This window comes from Henckelia pumila, chromosome 1, assembly GCF_033568475.1.
Source record: "Henckelia pumila isolate YLH828 chromosome 1, ASM3356847v2, whole genome shotgun sequence".
NCBI classification, from domain to species: Eukaryota; Viridiplantae; Streptophyta; class Magnoliopsida; order Lamiales; family Gesneriaceae; genus Henckelia; species Henckelia pumila.
In genome coordinates, this window is record NC_133120.1 from 10748126 (window position 1) to 10767180 (window position 19055).

A 19055-nucleotide genomic window follows, 5' to 3' on the forward strand; every position below is an offset into this window, starting at 1 on the left:
GTTTAAGTATGAGGGAGTTTGATGTGGTGATAATTTATTATGGTTATTTGGGTTAAATTGATACGATTAGAAGAATTTGCACTGCTTTAATTCATTTTATAGTTCCTAATTATTGTTTTTGGTTGGATTTAGGAGAAGAAGGAGAATGAGCAAAAAGGTAGATGAATTTGAGAGGAAAAGATGGAAAAACTATTGCGCAAGAATGAATTACGGAGCAACAATGATCAAAAAATCATTTTTAATTTTAGAGAAGAACAAATCCAATCTTCACCATTCAAAATGCATTTCAAGATGTTTTAAAGCTGCTGTCCAAATTTCATCTCAATCCGATGGCTAGATTTTGAGTTATGAAATTTTCCAAAATGTTGCGCGCTGGAAAAAAATGAGCTCGCTTGATCCGTCAAACTTGACGGATCGAGCGGCCAGAAGAGAAAAATTTCTGAAAATTTGGACAGAGAAATTCTAGCTCGATCTGTCAACTTCAGCAGATCAAACCAGCGGCGCAGTTGGGGAAAAAAATTTAGAAAAAGGAAATTTTTATTTTGAGGACTCTAGTCTATATTTAAGACTTTTAATTCTGATTTTCAGGATCTTTTATGATCTTTGGACGGCAAAAAGCGAAAAGAACTCTCTTGAAGGCTATGTTTCTTCTCTCTTTTCTTAGATTTAATTTTATTTCATGAAATTTTCTAGAGAATTCATGAATTTTGTTGTTTAAGTTTTAGAACTTGGTTGAGGAAGACGAACCCTTGAAGTTTTATTTATCTTGTGAGATTCAGATTTTTATTGCGTAATTTTTATTTGAGTATCAAGATTTATTTGGAATTGATTGTTATGCTTGTTTGTTTGATTGTTGGCGGGAATTTCTAATGATTTTTCATACAATCTACTGCTAAATTAGAGTTTAAATCCGTAATTGTTTTAATCTTATAATTTGTGAAGAAACTGCGATTAATAATTTTTCGCTTGTGAATTTGTTAATTCTTAGGAACATCTCTTGACTAGATTAAATACAACCGCTTGTGCTTGTGTTGTTTAGCTTCATTAATCTCACTAGTTTAAACGCTGCCTTAGATTTAAATCTTGATCGCTTGTATTTGAGTTTATTTATTGGTAATTGTTAATTTAGAACTCTTGTGTCTAATTAACTGAATTTAAGGTGAGATAGAAATTAGTTTTTCAATGATGAATATTCAAATGTTAATTAATTATTTTTTGAGAATCGATGATCGAGTGAATAACTTCAAGGGTGTAGTCAACCGATACCAAGACTTGTTAATTTATTGATTTCTCGTATTCTTAATTTTGCATGTTAGTGATAAGATTTAATTTTAAATTTCTTTTAAATTTTCAGTAGTTAATTTCAAATCTCAAACCCCATTTTATTTATTTTCAGTATTTTTAAGAACACTATTAAATTTCACTTTCCTCGTGGGAACGATCGCTACTCTCACTACTGTATATTTTGTTTATCTGATTTGAGTTGTGTAATTTGGGCGTGACACGACTTAGCATTAACAGGGTGTCAAAACACTGACGGCACATCATTAGTGCACTTGACTTAACCTTCGGATATTCCGATATCTGGTTCGGAAGTTCCGATCTTGCTTCCGAACTCCTTCGCTTGGTCCGATTACTTCGGACCTTCCGTTCTCCATGTGATTCATGTTCGGACCTTCCGAATTGCCCGAGTCAACTTTGACTCTTGGACCATTTTTGACATCTTGTAGTTAATTTCTTGGTCCGATTAATTATATTAAAATGTCTTAAACACATTTAATCATTTAAGCTCGTAAAGATTTGGGTTACTACACATATATATATTGGACCATCTTTTTTGCTTAGACAAATCGACTCTAGCTAAATATATATATAGGGATTTAATCTTTCCTCAGGTTGAGATCAAACCAGACCAAGATATATATATAGATATATATATATATATATATATATATATAGAGTTCTTTTATAGTGCCCAATACTATATGCCCACCATGTACAATAGATGAGTTGACCGGTACAATAGATGAGTTGACTTGTACATGGTGGGCATTAAGTGGGCATATAGCGTTGGGCACCATAAAAGAACTCTATATATATATATATATATATTCAAGTCTACCTTAGTTTCGGGTTTTTTTTCTCCCCCAACTTAAAAGTCATGTAATTTTAATATATTTGTAGGGATTTAATCTTGCCTCAGGTTTTTTTATCTCCCCCAACTTAAAAGTCATGTAATTTTAATATATTTGTAGGGATTTAATCTTGCCTCAGGTTGAGATCAAACCGGACCAAGATAAATATATATATATATGGAGGAATGCTCAGCTGCCCAACCATGTTTTTTCACTTGGTTCGCGACCACTAAAACCCAGTAGTGGATTTTAGTGGTTTTTTTGTTTTTGTTTTTTGCATTACTAAAACCCACTACCGGGTTTTAATGGTCATAGACCAAGTGGGGAAACATAGTTGGGCAGCTGAAAATTTCTATATATATATATATATATATATAAGTCTACCTTAGTTTCGGGTTTTTTTTTTCTCCCCCAACTTAAAAGTCATGTAATTTTAATATATTTGGTACATAGAAGTTAGAGGGCTCACGAAGAAAATTGGTATATATTTTAGTCTTGATAGTAAATATTTAAATTGATCTATATCGGTTCATGGCTAGTATTAGTATAGTATTCATTGAACGATGCTTTGTTTGCTTGAGATTTTGTTAGCATATTCTTGAGACGACGGGTTATTAAAACTAGAAATATAAAAATCCAACGTGATGTAGAAATATAATGTTCTTGTTGAAGTGTGCTTCCTATCAGATTGAATGAGAATAGAGAAGAGGTCAGATCGAAGAGTACAGATCAGATGAGTTCATGGTCAGATCGAATACTGGAATCAGATCAAATGTGATGATCAGATGAGTCTTTGGATGAGTTCAGGCAGATCGATTGCTCGAGTACTGAGACTTGGTTAGAAATAAGATGAATTGTCCGTGAAGCTGTAAGCTTGGAGGCAGATCAATGTACTAGAGCAGATCAGACAAAAGTGATAAGACTTATCGGGTTGGACCATATTGACTTTATAATTGGTCCGGAAGTTGCTGTTGACCTAAAGCTCAAGAATAAAGTCGGTGTAATTCTCTATATATACATATCGAAGCTACGCCAACCGATATAACAGAAAATCAAATTCTTCAACCTCCAGAAAATATTTGAGGGCGAAGAAAATAGAGATTTCAGAGAAGAAAACTGGGGCGCAGATTGTGACGGGAGAATTCAAGGATAACAAGCTTGAATTGTGTCTGTATCTAGCGTTAGAGTTTTCTGGTCTGTCTTTGTAATAAGCTCTGGCTTTTTGAGCTTGGATTTCTTCTGTTCGTGATTAATAAAAGTGCTGTGTTTCTCTCCCGTGGACGTAGGTAAATTCCTTGCCGAAACACGTAAATACTTGTGTTGTTTATATCGCTTTCGCGTGCATTGGTGTTTGATCTGAGTTGTGTGTTATTATTCATCTGGGATTGTGTTATTGCTCTTGTTGTTATGCTCGCGTGGTGAATTCTCGTAATATTGAATTTACTTTGATTGATTCTTAGCAAGTGGCGCCGTCTGTGGGAAACTAAAAAAAATGGTGGGATCAATGAAATTTGATATTGAGAAATTTACGGGCAAGAACGATTTCTCGCTCTGGAGAATTAAGATGCGAGCAATCCTGATACAACAAGGATTGGTGGAAGCACTTAAAAAGAAGGAGGAGATGTCTGATGATATCAAGAACAAGGATGAATTGCTCAAGAAAGCACACAGTGCGATTATTCTCTGTCTGGGTGATAGACCTCTTCGAGAGGTGGAGAGAGAAGAATTTGCTGCTGCTGTGTGGATTAAGCTTGAGAATCTATACATGACAAAATCCCTAGCTAACCTTCGGTACATGAAACAGAGGTTGTATTCGTATGTGATCAAGGATGATAAGAACCTTGAAGACTAGATCGAAGAATTCACCAATTTAGTGGATGACTTGGAGAATATTTAAGTAATGCTTGAGGATGAAGATCGGGTTTTGATACTTCTGAATGCACTTCCAAAAGCATATGAAAAGTTCAGGGATGCTTTGCTCTATGGAAGAGAACAGATGATAACATTGGAAGAAGTTATGTCTGCTATTCAATCCAAAGAACATCAGAGAAAGTCAAACACAAACACTGAATCACATGGAGAGGGTCTTACAGCAAGAGGCAGAAGTGATAAGAAGACATCGAATGGGAAATATAGGCCAAAATCCAGATCAAAGAGTCAAGGAAGATACCAGAACAGAAATTTGGGGAATGTGAAGTGCTATGCATGTCAAAAGGTTGGGCATATGAGAAGAGATTGTCCTGAAAGGAAAGGAAAGCAACAGGAAAGACCCAAAAAAGATGGTACTCTGGCCGTAGCTTCAGATGGATATGACTCAATATAAGTATTGGTGGTTTGTAAAAGATATGCAAACCACGAATGAATACTGGATTCAGGATGATCCTTTCACATGTGTCCTATAAGATCTTATTTTGAAAAGTTGGAAGAATCTGATCAGGGCATGGTATTGTTGGGGAATAATCAATCATGAAGGATAAAGTGCTCTGGAAATATCAGAATAAGGATGCATGATGGGATTGACCGAGTACTCACTAAAGTGAGGTATTTTAGTGACCCGTGTCTGGAATTAAGGATTAATTGAAATTAATCCAATGATCATGTTTGGATTATGTAAAATATTATTAAGGAAATTCCAAATGGATTAACGGAGTACGAAAATGGATCCATAACAATCTAAAATATTCGGGAAGGTTCTGAGTCTTAGGCAGGATCGGAGGCCCCGAACCTGGGATCGGATGGTCCAAAATGTCCATGTTTGGAGGGCCTAATGATGTTCGGAAGGGTGAAGTTTGGACGATCCGAAGAGGGAACAGACGGTCCGATCTTCATCAGATAAGATAAGATAAGGAAATTATTTGATTGACCAAAACTAGAATTCGGACGATCCGAAGTCCAGGATCGGACGGTCCGATCAGTGGTCCGGTCAGGTGTCCGAAGGAGTGACGTCATGAATGACGTAATATCGGGATCGGACGATCTGAATCCCGACCGGATGGTCCGAAGTGCTATAAGGCGACTCTTGTCATGCATGCAGAGTTTGGACGGTCCGAGGGTAGGCTCGGACGGTCCAAACCCTTGTCTATATAAGGAAGCCGAGGAGCTCATTTCAGAATCGAACAATTTTCCTCTCCTTCGCCCGAGTGGCTCTATTTTAGGGCTTTGGTTACTCTTATTTTAGAGTTGGAGTAGGGAATATGTAAATCCCCGAAATTATTTAATTTTGATCCGAGATTATTTAATTTGAGAATATATGGAGTTTAGATTTAAATTTTAATATTTTTAAATTATTTAGGATTAAAATTGAATAAAAAAATTTGACAAGGACTGAATTGCATTTTGGTGAAGTCTTGAGGGGCCAAAGTGCAAATTATGAATTTTGCTTGGACACTTGCCATTTGATTTGATATGTACGTGTATACACATGCTTATTCATCAATATCCATCAGAAAACTTAGCCAAGAACCGAGATCTTAATTTTTGCTTTGGAATTCAATCTTCGAATTTCATTATCTTTTGATCCGGCCAACCGATTTTTGGTCCGAGTGAAGTTTTGGAATCCTCTCTTCAAGGGCTATCTAGTGATGTAAGTATTGATGAGATTCAGCATGTTTCAAAATTGTGTATGTTGGAGAATTCAGAATTTGATTATAGTTATGTGTTCTTGAGCTTATATGCGTCGTTATATCGCAACTGGATCGAAGAACGGACATTGTTTGTGATTCTTATGATTTTTCAGTTTTTATTTCGAAACTAATACATCTGAATTGCTGGTTTATTGATGATATGTTACTGATATGAAGTGTATAAGGGTTGGTTATGATTGATAGAATTGATAGTAATGAGCTTTGGTTACCGATTTTCAGTCGTTACGCCGCCGGTTTTGGAATTGATATAATTTTGAATTTGTTGAGTTAGCTACATTTTAGATTGAATGCTTAGCTGATATTTGAGCTTGTGAATACTTCGTTTTCAGATTTGATAAGAAGTTGACGAGCTCGGGAATCCCTTATTTGAATCGGTCAAGAAGTGAAGAGGTTTGAAGTTTATTTATAGTTGAGGATTGAGTGATGAACTTGAATAGTTTGTGATATTGGTGTTATTGATTGTAGATTGGTAAAGTTGAAGCGTCTACCATTTGAGATACGAGAAGGTATAAGACAACATCGAGAGTCAGGAATTCAATACTCAAGAATGACGCTTCTTGAATTATTCCGCAAAAATCACATACTTGTTTATCGTTTATATTTATATTATTGATTTTGTCGATCCATTTTAGGTAGTGGATATTTATTTCATATGATATGATATGAGATATGAATTGATTCTTATGCCAAGGTCAGATGGACCTTATTTTTGAGTCTGATGAGACGACGATAGATAGATATGCATGTCAAGATCGTATACGAATCTTGATGGCAAAGAGTGTGATAGGAATCAATTCTTTATATATGCGTTTACTCTATTCTTTAGTCGAAATGTTTAGAGTAGATTTGAATTTATTTAACGCATGTATATGTTGATTATACTGAGGATTATATTCTCACCGGACGTTTTCGGCTGTTGTCTTATTTTGTATGTGTGCATGACAGCAGATGGGGCAGGAGCTGGCCAAAGTCAACAAGGGTAGCTCACGAGAGAGATTCTACACGTGGGACTCAGGTTGTGGTAGCTGATGTGAAATCCTTAGATGTTTGGAAAGCATGAAAGAATATTTATAGCATGTTGTAGTTGATTTGAGATACACTTTGTACATGTTTGTATTTCATGATTTTGGCTAGACTTTGAACTTGTAGTTTGTTGTAAAGGCTAGACTCTTGTGCTTAAACTTGACATCTATGTATATACATGTGTTGGTATTGAGTTAGCATGATTTGGTATTGATTTGTGATGAGAAAACATGATTTGTATAGCCTTTGACAGCAAACGAATTCTGCTGATTTTTCTATCAGAGTGTGCTCGCTCGATCGATAGAGTTTGACCGATCGAGCGAGGCCTGGAAAATTCAAAATAGAAAGTTGTAATGTTTCTGCTCACTCGATCGGTAGAGATTGACCGATCGAGCAAGACCATGTTTTCTCAAACCCGAGAATTGTTAAGTTCTGCTCGCTCGATCGGTTAATGTTGACGGATCGAGCGAGATGCCTATTTTTTTAAAAAAATTTTTTAGTTGCTTGAATAATCTTGGTTTATTTATTTAAGCTTCTATTTATTGCCCTAATTTGAGATTAGCAACCCGAGGCCCCACAACAGGTGGTATCAAAAACAGGGAAGTTCTTCGACTGAACTAGAATGAGCGGGGTAGATCGAGTCTATCTGATTGTTTATTTATTTTGAAGCATGTTTATTATCTGAAATAATTTAAAACTTTGAGAATTGCATGCTACCTGTTTATTTGATTTGATTGGAAGCATGTCTTGACTGAGAATGAATCATAACTCGATCTCTTGAGAAGACATTATCGTTCTAATCAGAGGAGGACTGAAACAGATTTGTTATATCTAAGATTGAATTGTGTACTAATCAGTTTGATAATCAGATATGCCTCGAAGACCAGAGATTAGACAGATTGGCACAGTTCCGTTGCCAGAATAGGCAGTGATAGCACCGACAATGCCACAAGCAACAGAAGCACCGAGAGTAGAACCGACAGTGCCACAGGCAACAAAAATTCCTAGAACTGAACAAGGTAGTACTTCTAGAGATATGGGGGATATGACTGCTACTCCGATGGAAACTCTGTTGAAACGCTTCAGTCGTTTAAACCACCAACACTGAAAGGAACTTAAAATTCTGTGGAATGTGAGAGTTCGCTTGAGGATATTGAAGAGTTATTTGAATCCCTTGACCATGCAGACGATCATCGAGTCAAACTTGTTATACACCAACTACATGAAGTTGCAAAAGGTTGGTGGATAGCAACACAGAGAGCACTAGAGCATCAAGGTACGGTCATTACATGGTCTGTTTTTAAAACTGCTGTCTATCAACGGTTCTTCCAAGTGTCTTATAGAAAGGAAAAAGGAGCAGAATTTGCTAGCTTGCAGCAAGGAAAATTGAACATTGAACAGTATGTTGCCAAATTTACGAGTCTGCTGAAATTTGCTCCCCATATAGCAGACACTGATGAAGCTCAAGCTGACCAGTTCATTAACGGGTTGAATCCAGATGTTTTTACTTTAGTGAATGCGGGATGACCAAACAACTTTGCTGATGCTCTTAATCGTGCAAAGGGAGCAGAAGCTGGTATATTGAGACAGAGAGGAGCACATTTTGTGCCATCACCAGTGAGAAAACCCCAAGAGCAGCCAAAAATTCCACCACCGCCTCGATTTGAAGGAGGAGGTTCTAGCAGTGGTAAGAAAAGTTTCTTTAAAGGGAAAGGAAAGCAATTTAAACGTTCTGGAGTTAGTTCGTCAAGCTTGAGTGGATCCAAAAAGTTTAAATCTGGACAGAAGTCTAGTGGTTATGAGGTGTACTGTAATAAGTGTGGAGGTCGTCATGCCAGCGACTAGTGCCGAGGAGTGTTTGGAAGCTGTCATATCTGCAACCAAACAGGACATTTTGCGAGAGTCTGCCCACAACGTAGTGTTGGAAGTTCACAAGGTGTGGTATCATCGAGATCAATGGCTCAATCTGAGAGACAGACATGTTCTGTTCATTCATTCCAACCACAGACTCAGCAACAAGGTAGACAAGGAGGAAGCCAGACATTGAGTCAACCTCCGATATAGCAAGCTCGAGTGTTTGCTTTGACTGAGGAGCAGGCACATGCATCACTAGATGATGTGATAGCAGGTACTTGTTTTCTTTGCGATTATCGTGCTTATGTGCTAGTTGATACATGAGCTTCTCATACCTTTATTACTGAACAATTTGCGTTATTGCATTCATTACCTGTTGAATCATTATCTGCTATTGTGTCTATTTCATCACCTTTGGGAAAAGGTATTGTGTCTATGAAATCAGTGAGAAATTGTACATTGCAGTATGACGGTAATGAGATTGAAATAGACTGTATTGTGCTTGGTTTATCAGACTTTGATTGTATTGTTGACATAGAAATGTTAACCAAGTACAGGGCTACAGTGATTGTGTTCAGAAGGTTGTACAGTTCAAACCGGAGATGGCTGATGAATGGCGATTTTATGGTAAAGGTTCAAAATCTTGTATTCCTTTGATATCTGTTCTCTCCATGACACTTTTATTGCAGAAAAGGAGCAGAGGGATTTCTTGTATATGCAGTAGATGTGACGAAAACTAGCCCGAAATTGGCTGATTTGCCAGTGGTTAGTGAATTCGCTGATGTCTTTCCTGATGAGATTCCAGGATTGCCTCCATTCCAAGAGATAGACTTCAGCATTGAACTGATGCCAGGTACGCAACCTATTTCGAAAGAACCTTACCGAATGACACCAGTTGAATTGAAAGAATTAAAAGAACAGTTGGAAGATCTATTAGCCAAAGGGTACATTAGACCGAGTGTCTCTCTTTGGGGTGCACCAGTACTTTTTGTACGAAAGAAGGACGGAACAATGAGATTGTGCATCGACTACCGACAACTGAACAAGGCAACGGTAAAGAATCGTTATCCTTTACCTCGAATTAAAGATTTGTTTGAGCAGTTGCAGGGTTCTTCGGTATATTCAAAAATTGATTTGAGATCCGACTACAATAAATTGAGGGTAAGAGATGAAGATGTATCAAATACTGCTTTTCAAACGAGGTATGGTCACTTTGAATTCATTGTAATGCCGTTTGGTTTGGCGAATGCTCAAATAGTATATATGGGTCTTATGAATCGAGTTTTTCAGAAATATATTGATGATTTAGTTATCATATTTATTGACGATATTCTAATCTATTCCAAAAACCTATGTGATCATGCTGACCATTTGAGAACAATTCTGAAGACTTTAAGAGCCAAAAGACTATATGCAAAGCTATCAAAATGTGAATTTTGGTTACGGAAAGTAGTATTTCTTGGTCATATTATATCCTTAGATGGTATTTCTGCTGATCCAAGTAAGGTTGAAGCAGTGATCAGTTGGCCTAGACCGATGTCTGTACCAAAGATACAAAGTTTTATGGGTTTAGCAGGTTATTATCGTCGTTGTATTCATGATTTCTCGATTATTGCCATACCTATTACTCAACTCACATAGAAAAATGCACCTTATATCTGTACTGAAGCTTGTGAAGACAGTTTTATTGATTTGAAGAAGAGGCTGACAAGTGCACCAGTCTTGACTATCCCTTAAGGTACTGGTTACTTCACTCTTTATTGTGATGCTTCTCACAAGGGACTAGGATGTGTGCTGATGTAGAAAAATCATGTTGTTGCTTATGCTTTGAGACAGTTGAAGCCGCATGAGATGAGATATCCAATTCATGATCTTGAATTGGCAGCCATCGTCTTTGCATTGAAGATTTGGAAACATTATTTGTACGGTGAGAAGTTCGAAATTTATTCTGATCATAAGAGTCTGAAATATCTGTTAACGCAATCTTAATTGAACATGAGACAACGAAGATGGTTAGATTTGTTGAAGGACTTTGATTGCGAAATCAAATATTATCCAGGAAAATCAAATGCTGCTGTAGATGCCTAAGTAGGAAGGTATGTGCTTTATCCTTATCTAATGTAGGTGTATCTCATTTGATTGATGATTGTTGCATTTTTGGATTAACATTTGAGACAGATATGAGGCCTATTCAAGTTTATGCAATTCGAGCTGAGCCTGAATTGTTGTTTCGAATCAAGGATGCACAGAAACAAGATCAGGGTATTCATAAATCAGTTGAAATGGTTAAGTCTGGACATCAATCTAAATATAAGGTCAGTGCTGATAATATCTTATATGTGAATAACCGACTTGTTGTTCTAAATGTTTCTGATCTGAAACATCAGATATTGAAGGAAAGCGCATTGTAGTAGATACAGTGTTCATCCTGATGACAGGAAAATGTATAATGATTTGAAGAATCATTACTGGTGGAAAAAAATGAAATCAAATGTCACTAAATACGTGTCTAGATGTCTGATTTGTCAAGAGGTGAAGTTTGAGAGAAAGAAGCCTGGTGGTCTGTTACAGAGTTTGTCAATTCCTAAATGGAAATGAGATCACATTTCTATGGATTTTGTAACGAAGTTACCACGTTCATCCCGAGGTTGTGATACGATTTGGGTGATCATTGATAGGTTGATGAAATCAGCTTGTTTTATTCCATACCGAATGACATATCGACATGATCAAATGGCAGAGATATATGTTAGATAAGTGGTAAGACTGCATGGGTGCCTAAATCTATTGTATTTGATTGTGACCCTAGATTTACTTCTTATTTTTGGCATAGTTTGCAACAAGCTCTAGGTACTCGTTTGAACTTGAGTACTGCTTATCATCCTCAAGCTGAGAGCTGTAGTACTTGATTTTAGTACTAACTGGCAAGATTCATTACCACTATGGAGTTCTCTTACAACAACAGTTAACAGACTAGTATTGAGATGACTTCATTTGAAGATTTGTATAGTAAGAAGTTTAGATCACCGTTGTACTGGGATGATGTTACAGAGGTACCTGAGATTGGTCCTGATATGATTAGAGAATGACTGACAAAGTGAAAATCATTCAGAAGCGAATGAAGATAGCTAAAGACAGACAGGAAAAGTATTGGAACGTGAGATGTCGAACTTTGAGTTTTGAGCAGGGAGACAGAATATTATTGAATATTTCACCTTTCAGGGGTACTGTTCGATTTGGCAAGTGAGGGAAGTTGTCACCACGTTTTATTGGACCGTATGAGATTCTGGAGAAGATAAGCGATCTAGCTTATTGACTTGCATTACCTCCATCTTTATCTGGTATTCATGATGTCTTTCATGTATCGATGCTGAGGAAGTATCAGCCTGACTTATCTCATCTTATCAAAGTTGATGAAGCTGAACTTGATGACACTCTGAGTTACTTTGAGAAGCCAATTCAGATTCTCGATCGAAAAGAAAAACAACTCTGAAGGAAGACAATTTCATTGGTGAAGATTCAATGGAGTCGGCATGGAGCTGAAAAAGCAACACAGGAGACTGAAGATGTCATGAGACAGAGATTTCCTCATCTATTTCACTGATGTGAGTCTTATTTGGTATATCGTTATTTCTTTATCGTATGTGCGTACAGATTGCTTATGAATTCGAGGACGAACTCATGTCTTAGAGGGGGAGAATTGTAAAGCCCCAAAATTATTTAATTTTGATCCGAGATTATTTAATTTGAGAATATATGGATTTTAGATTTAAATTCTAATATTCTTAAATTATTTAGGATTGAAATTGAATAAAAAGATTTGACGAGGACTGAATTGCATTTTGGTGAAGTCTTGAGGGGCCAAAGTGAAAAGTATGAATTTGGCTTGGACACTTGCCATTTGATTTGATATGTACGTGTATACACATGAATATTCATCAATATCTATCAGAAAACTTAGCCAAGAACAGAGATCTTCATTTTTTCTTTGGAATTCAATCTTCAAATTTCATTATCTTTTGATCCGGACAACCAATTTTTGGTCCGAGTGAAGTTTTGGAATCATCTCTTCAAGGGCTATCTAGTGATGTAAGTATTGATGAGATTCAGCATGTTTCAAAAATTTTTATGCTGGAGAATTCAGAATTTGATTATAGTTATGTGTTCTTGAGCTTATATGCGTCGGATTTTCAGGTTTTTATTTCAAAACTCATACATCTGAATTGCTGGTTTCTTGATGATATGTTACTGATATGAAGTGTATAAGGGTTGGTTATGACTGATAGAATTGATAGTAATGAGTTTTGGCTACTGATTTTCAGTCGTTACACCGCCGTTTTCGGAATTGATATACTTTTGAATTTGTTGAGTTAGCTACGTTTGAGATTGAATTCTTAGATGATATTTGAGCTTGTGAATACTTTGTTTTTAGATTTTATAAGAAGTTGACGAGCTCTGGAATCCATTATTTGAATCGGTCAAGAAGTGAAGAGGTTTGAAATTGATTTATAGTTGAGGATTGAGTGATGAACATGAGTAGTTGTGATATTGGTGTTATTTATTGTAGATTGGTGAAGTTGAAGCGTCTACCATTTAAGATACGAGAAGGTATAAGACAACATCGAGAGTCAGGAATTCAATACTCAAGAATGACGCTTCTTGAGTTATTTCGCTAAAATCACATACTTTTTTTTCGTTTTTATTTATATTATTGATGTTGTCGATCCATTTCAGGTAGTGGATCTTTATTTGATATGATATGATATGAGATATGAATTGATTCTTATGACAAGGTCAGATGGACCTTATTTTCGAGTCTGATTAGACGACGATATATGGATATCCATGTCAAGATCATATACGAATCTTGATGGTAAAGAGTGTGATAGGAATCAATTCTTTATATATGCGTTTACTCTATTCTTTAGTCGAACTGTTTAGAGTAGATGTGAATTTATTTAATGCATGTATATGTTGATTATACTGAGGATTATATTCTCACCGAAAGTTTTCGGCTGTTGTCTTTATTTGTATGTGTGCATGAAAACAGATGGGGTAGGAGCTGGCCATAGTCGACAAGGGTAGCTCACGAGAGAGAGTCTAGACGTGGGACTCGGGTTGTGGTAGCTGATGTGAAATACATAGATGTTTGGCAAGCATGATAGAATATTTATATAATGTTGTAGTTGATTTGAGATACACATTGGACATGTTTGTATTTCATGCTTTTGGCTAGACTTTGAACCTGTAGTTTGTTGTTGTGAAGGCTAGAATCTTATGCTTTAACTTGACATCTATGTATATACATGTGTTGGTATTGAGTTAGCATGATTTGGTATTGATTTGTGATGAGAAAACATAATTTGTATAGCCTTTTACAACAAAAGAATTCTGCTGATTTTTTGTGCAGAGTGTGCTCGCTCGATCGGTAGAGTTTGACCGATCGAGCGAGGCCTGGAAAATTCAAAACAGAAAGTTGTAATATTTCTGCTCGCTTGATCGGTAGAGATTGAACGATCAAGCGAGGCCATGTTTGCTCAAACCTGAGAATTGTTAAGTTCTGCTCGCTCGATCGGTTAATGTTGACGGATCGAGCGAGATGCCTTTTTTTTTTTTAAACTTTTTTTTAGTTGCTTGAATAATCTTGGTTTATTTATTTAAGCTTCTATTTATTGCCTAATTTTAGATTAGCAACCCGAAGCCCCACATAATATATATTTTAGTATAGTCAGACAATGTCTGACATAGTGGTAGAGTAGTGCTAGTGTAGCGGAGCCTTGCTCGAGGCTGTGGAGCTGCAACAGGGGTGTGCCCCTAGTTGCGAGTTAGTCGCCATCAGTGGGCTGACGACGGACGCAGATATAGATATGGTTCCTTAAATTATTTAGGAGTATGCAATAGCTTAGTTAATGCATTTAGAGCATAATGAATGATGCATGAGTATTTGCATTGTAGAGCTGATGATAGGCTTGAGATCCTAGAGTGGGACTGCTAGGACTGCTTTTAGTAAAGTACATAAGTACTGACTGAGATGACCAAAATGATATATATTATACGTGTTGCATGAGTATGTGCTACTTGTTTTATATGTTTTACGGCTTTAGCACATGATGTTTTTTTACGGTAGACTGCATTTGGTATGATGTGAGTCATGAGAGTTTTCATCGGTGATGAGTTACTCCTTATGGATTCGTGTCTGTGGACACTCAGCCCCTGATTTTTCTATCACTAAGAGCGGCCACGACGGTGGGTTTTGACGCTATAGTTGATAGGAGAATATAGGAGCGGCACCGCGGACTAGCTATCCGACATTGACCTGTATATTCCTCACACTCCTGAGTAGACTGTTTTACCCTGGTTTAAATAAAATTATGTGCTGCATATATTATATATATCATTGCTTTCGTATTGATTTTAAAGCTCACGTCCAGTATTTTCTGTTTGTCTGGACACCCCATTCTACGGGGCAGCTGTAGGTGCAGGATTGAGCACCAGGAGCTAGGAGAGGCCAGTGATGTTGGAGACAACGAGATTAGCTGTAGGTTTTTAATTAATTTTATTTGATTGGGTTGTATAATCGAATTTGTTTAATCGGTTGTATTCTACCGGTCAGCTTTTATTTAAGTCTTCCGCAACAATTTTTTTAATGCATGCTTAATTATGCTCTAAAACTTTGATTAGGTAGTGGATCCGGGTTGGGTCGCTACATTTATTTGTATCAGAGCTGCATGCAAGAGACTTGGGATATAGTATTGAGACTTTGGGTTATCCTTGTAGGATTATTGTGACCTTATGAGAGACGATGATGAGGCGATTGGGTAGCCCGAAGACTATCATCATTGGCAGGATTTTTAAAGATTAGGCTTATAGGATTTTAACAAATGCGGACAGGAGCGATGGATCGTGTTCGAGGTTTCAAGATTTCTACCCATGTGGATCCTAGCTTTGGATCGAGTACCGAATGCCAAAGGAATGGTTGGGACATACTTGATGTTTGAATCTGTATCGTCCGTACCATGATGACACTACTCTGAAGATCCTCCAATCTTAGTTGGAGAGATTGTCATAAATACCTTCACCAGGGAATTCCTCAAGTGGCTAAAGCATGACTGGTTTCGAGCGTAAGGTCATTAAATTCATGCAAAACATGATTCTGCTTGTATGCTTGTATAGATGCGTTTGGTAGGAAAAACGGGAAACTTCATGTTCAAAAGCATGTGGTTAATGCAAGAAGAACTCTAACGTTAGATCGTGAGCAGAAGAGGTCGGCTGACATGCAGTGATGCAGAGCATAGCTTGTTAGCAAGCACATATCATTTCTCCGGAAGTCTTGGCAGGATGAGATACCGAGAGATTTGAGCAGGAGTACACTTGCATTGATGCGTGTGTTGATGAGAAGCTTCCTGCTCAAGAAACAAAGACTAGTACGATGATTTTAAATACTGTATTGTTGTAATTGTAAAAAATATTTCAGTTGTAATGAATTATCATACTTGGTTGTATCATTTCAAGTTAATGGTTGTACATTTTCATTGTATTTTGAATAATGTATGTATTACATGAGATTGTAATAAAAAAATTGTACATAACTTGGAGTAATGATACATGTATTATTTATCCAGCAATTCATGTATGATTTCATGATTTTGCTAAGATTGACTTGGTTCTAGTTGATTAGTGTTCAACTACTTGTAACTCATAGGTTTGAGTGGACCGATTTAACTGATTGATTCTAAGTGTTTTCCTATGATGACCTAGTTAGTCAGTGGAATACTGATCGAGAAAATACTAACACTTAAACTCAATATAAAAATCTTTCTATTACGCTCAAAATTATTGCAAGTGTACGACTCAAGTTATAGTAAAGTGTACTGAGTACGAGTTTCGTCCTCAGGGACTATGTCGACAATGATTTATTTATCTTATCTTTTCTACCCAAAGTATCGAAATTTTGATAATTGATTATAACTAAAATTTATAACTAATGAACTCAACTTGAATAACTAGAATTAATGTAGATAACGAAACCAACTTTTCAAGATCAAAAAATATAATATGAAAGGATTTTCTTGGACTTTCGTCCCCCTAATTGAACTGGACGATTGAATCTTACTTTAATACACATAAATTTGACAGAAATTTCTGAAGTATCGACACTCTCTCTCAAGTTTATGCCAATCTAACTCAAGTTAATGAAGCAATGAAATCTATTTAATTATTTATCATTACAGATTGCTTTGCGTTCTTTGAATTCCTACAAATTTCAACCTGGTGATCTATGATTATCAACATGTACTAAATATCATATCTCTATGCATATTTTAATTCCATGGATTTTATCACCCGTCCTAATCATGAATCTATCTCTCGACAACAATTTCCAACTTACGAATCTATGCTAAAGTTAGCTACTTCTCAATATAGAATAATATACCATGATAAAATCAAATACCAGTATAAATCAAACTCAATTCGTCCAAAAAGTTCAATCACACATACGTGTTTCGGGGTTCGGATCCCCTAAATGCCAACAAAATATACTTTAGCTATTACAACTCATCATAAAATTCAATCTAACAATGTTTTTCAACATAAAAATCCAGAAATTATTAAGAATAAAAACTCCCAACGAGAAGAAGAAGTCTTCGATCTTTAGCAGCCACCTCCGCCACAATGCTCTGCGTATCCAACCCTTGAAACATCTGAAAATATCCTATATATAGTGCCCCTCAGAGTGCTTTCCAAATAAAACTCCCGAAATAAATTTTACAAATTACGCGCGGGTGCCTGAGCGGTAGAAAACAGCCGCTCGGGCGCTGGGTTTCTGCCTTGACTCTTTTAGTTCAAAATGGCATGCGCGTGGGCGGCTGAAAAGTAACGCGCGGGCGCATGTGTTTCGAATTTTTTTTTCTTCTTTTTCAACTGCTGCGCTCGAGCGGTAATAAACAGCAGCTAGAGCGCAACCTACTTTTTCAAAAATATTTCTTTTCTTCTTGATTTCCTACAAAATAACCATAAAAACCAGAGGAGTGAACGATATGCATGAGAAAACACTAAATGCAACATGAATAAATTAAAATAAACAAAATGACACAATATGAATGCAAAACACATAAAAACCAAGCAATAAAACACGCAAAAACGACTCCTATCCACCTCCCCAAACTAACCTTTTGCTCGCCCTCAAGCAAAACATGTGATAACTAGAATGCAAACAAAACAGCAAGTAAGAAGATTCATGGGAATTCATGGCCTCAGAGAATTATATGAACTTCTGCATCATCTGTTCCATGCTTGACTTCTCCTCAAGAGGCGGTTTTCCATAGTTTTGATTCCCATATGGCCTATTATTCTGTCCTCCCCACGAAAAGTTCGGATGCTATTTCCACCCTGGATTATATGTATTTGAGAATGGATCATTCCTAGGGCAGTTTTGATTTCCTGCATGGTTTAACATGCCTCCCTCTGGCTGATATGATGGATTGCCAGTCTGACAATCTTTCGTGAAGTGTTTAGCACCACATTTCTCACACCACACTTCTTGAATACGCATCGCAGAATGCCCTAGAGTTAGCTCTTCAATCCTCTTATTCATGACCTCAATCTGAGCTGCTACTGAGGTAAATACATCAACTTGATGAATTTCTGCGGATCTCCTGGCTGCACTTCTCTCAAATTGAGGGTGATAACTACTAGATTCCATATCCTCAATTAACTCATATCCGTCCTCTTGTGATTTTCGTAATAAATTACCACCTGCAGCTGCATCTAGCATGGTGCGATTAGAGTGAGGAAGACCATAATAAAAATTTTATACCACAAGACCGTCTGGTAATTGGTGGTGTGGGCATCTCCTCAATAGATCTTCGTAGCGCTCCCATGCTTCATAGAGTGTTTCCTATTCTCCTTGAGAAAATGCTGTGATGTCAGCTCTTAGCTTCATCGATTTAGATGGTGGGAAGTATTTGGTGAGGAAAGCTTTTGCGAGATCATCCCAAGTGGTGATAGAACCTGCAGGTAGATTTGTTAGCCATGCTTTAGCCTTATATCTTAAAGAAAAAGGTAATAAACGCAAACGAATAGCGTCATCAGAAACTCCCTACATCTTGAAAATATCACAGATTTCTAGAAAATTTGTCAGGTGATCATATGAATCATCGATTGTCATCACACCAAATTGGACTGTGTTTTGCACCATTTGAATGATAGCAGGCTTTATTTCAAAATGATTCCCTGCTATGGTCGGCCTGATGATGCTTGGTCTGGCATTTTCGATGGATGGCAAGACAGCTATCCATCATTGATCTGTAGGCTGGTGGTGTATTATTCTCAGCTTTTCCATCTCCAGTAGTCGTTCTTGTTCTGCCATGGCTTCTTTTTGTTGCCTTCTTCTCTTGCA

The 19055-nt window shown here is 36.9% G+C and overlaps 1 non-coding gene across 1 annotated transcript; it reads left to right on the forward strand.

Moving 5' to 3' along the window:
- The first annotated feature begins 18489 nt into the window (after positions 1 to 18489).
- Positions 18490 to 18596, forward strand: LOC140876808 (small nucleolar RNA R71). The gene has a single exon (XR_012149040.1). It is a non-coding gene; the product is annotated as a small nucleolar RNA R71 (small nucleolar RNA).
- Positions 18597 to 19055: the final 459 nt, after the last annotated feature.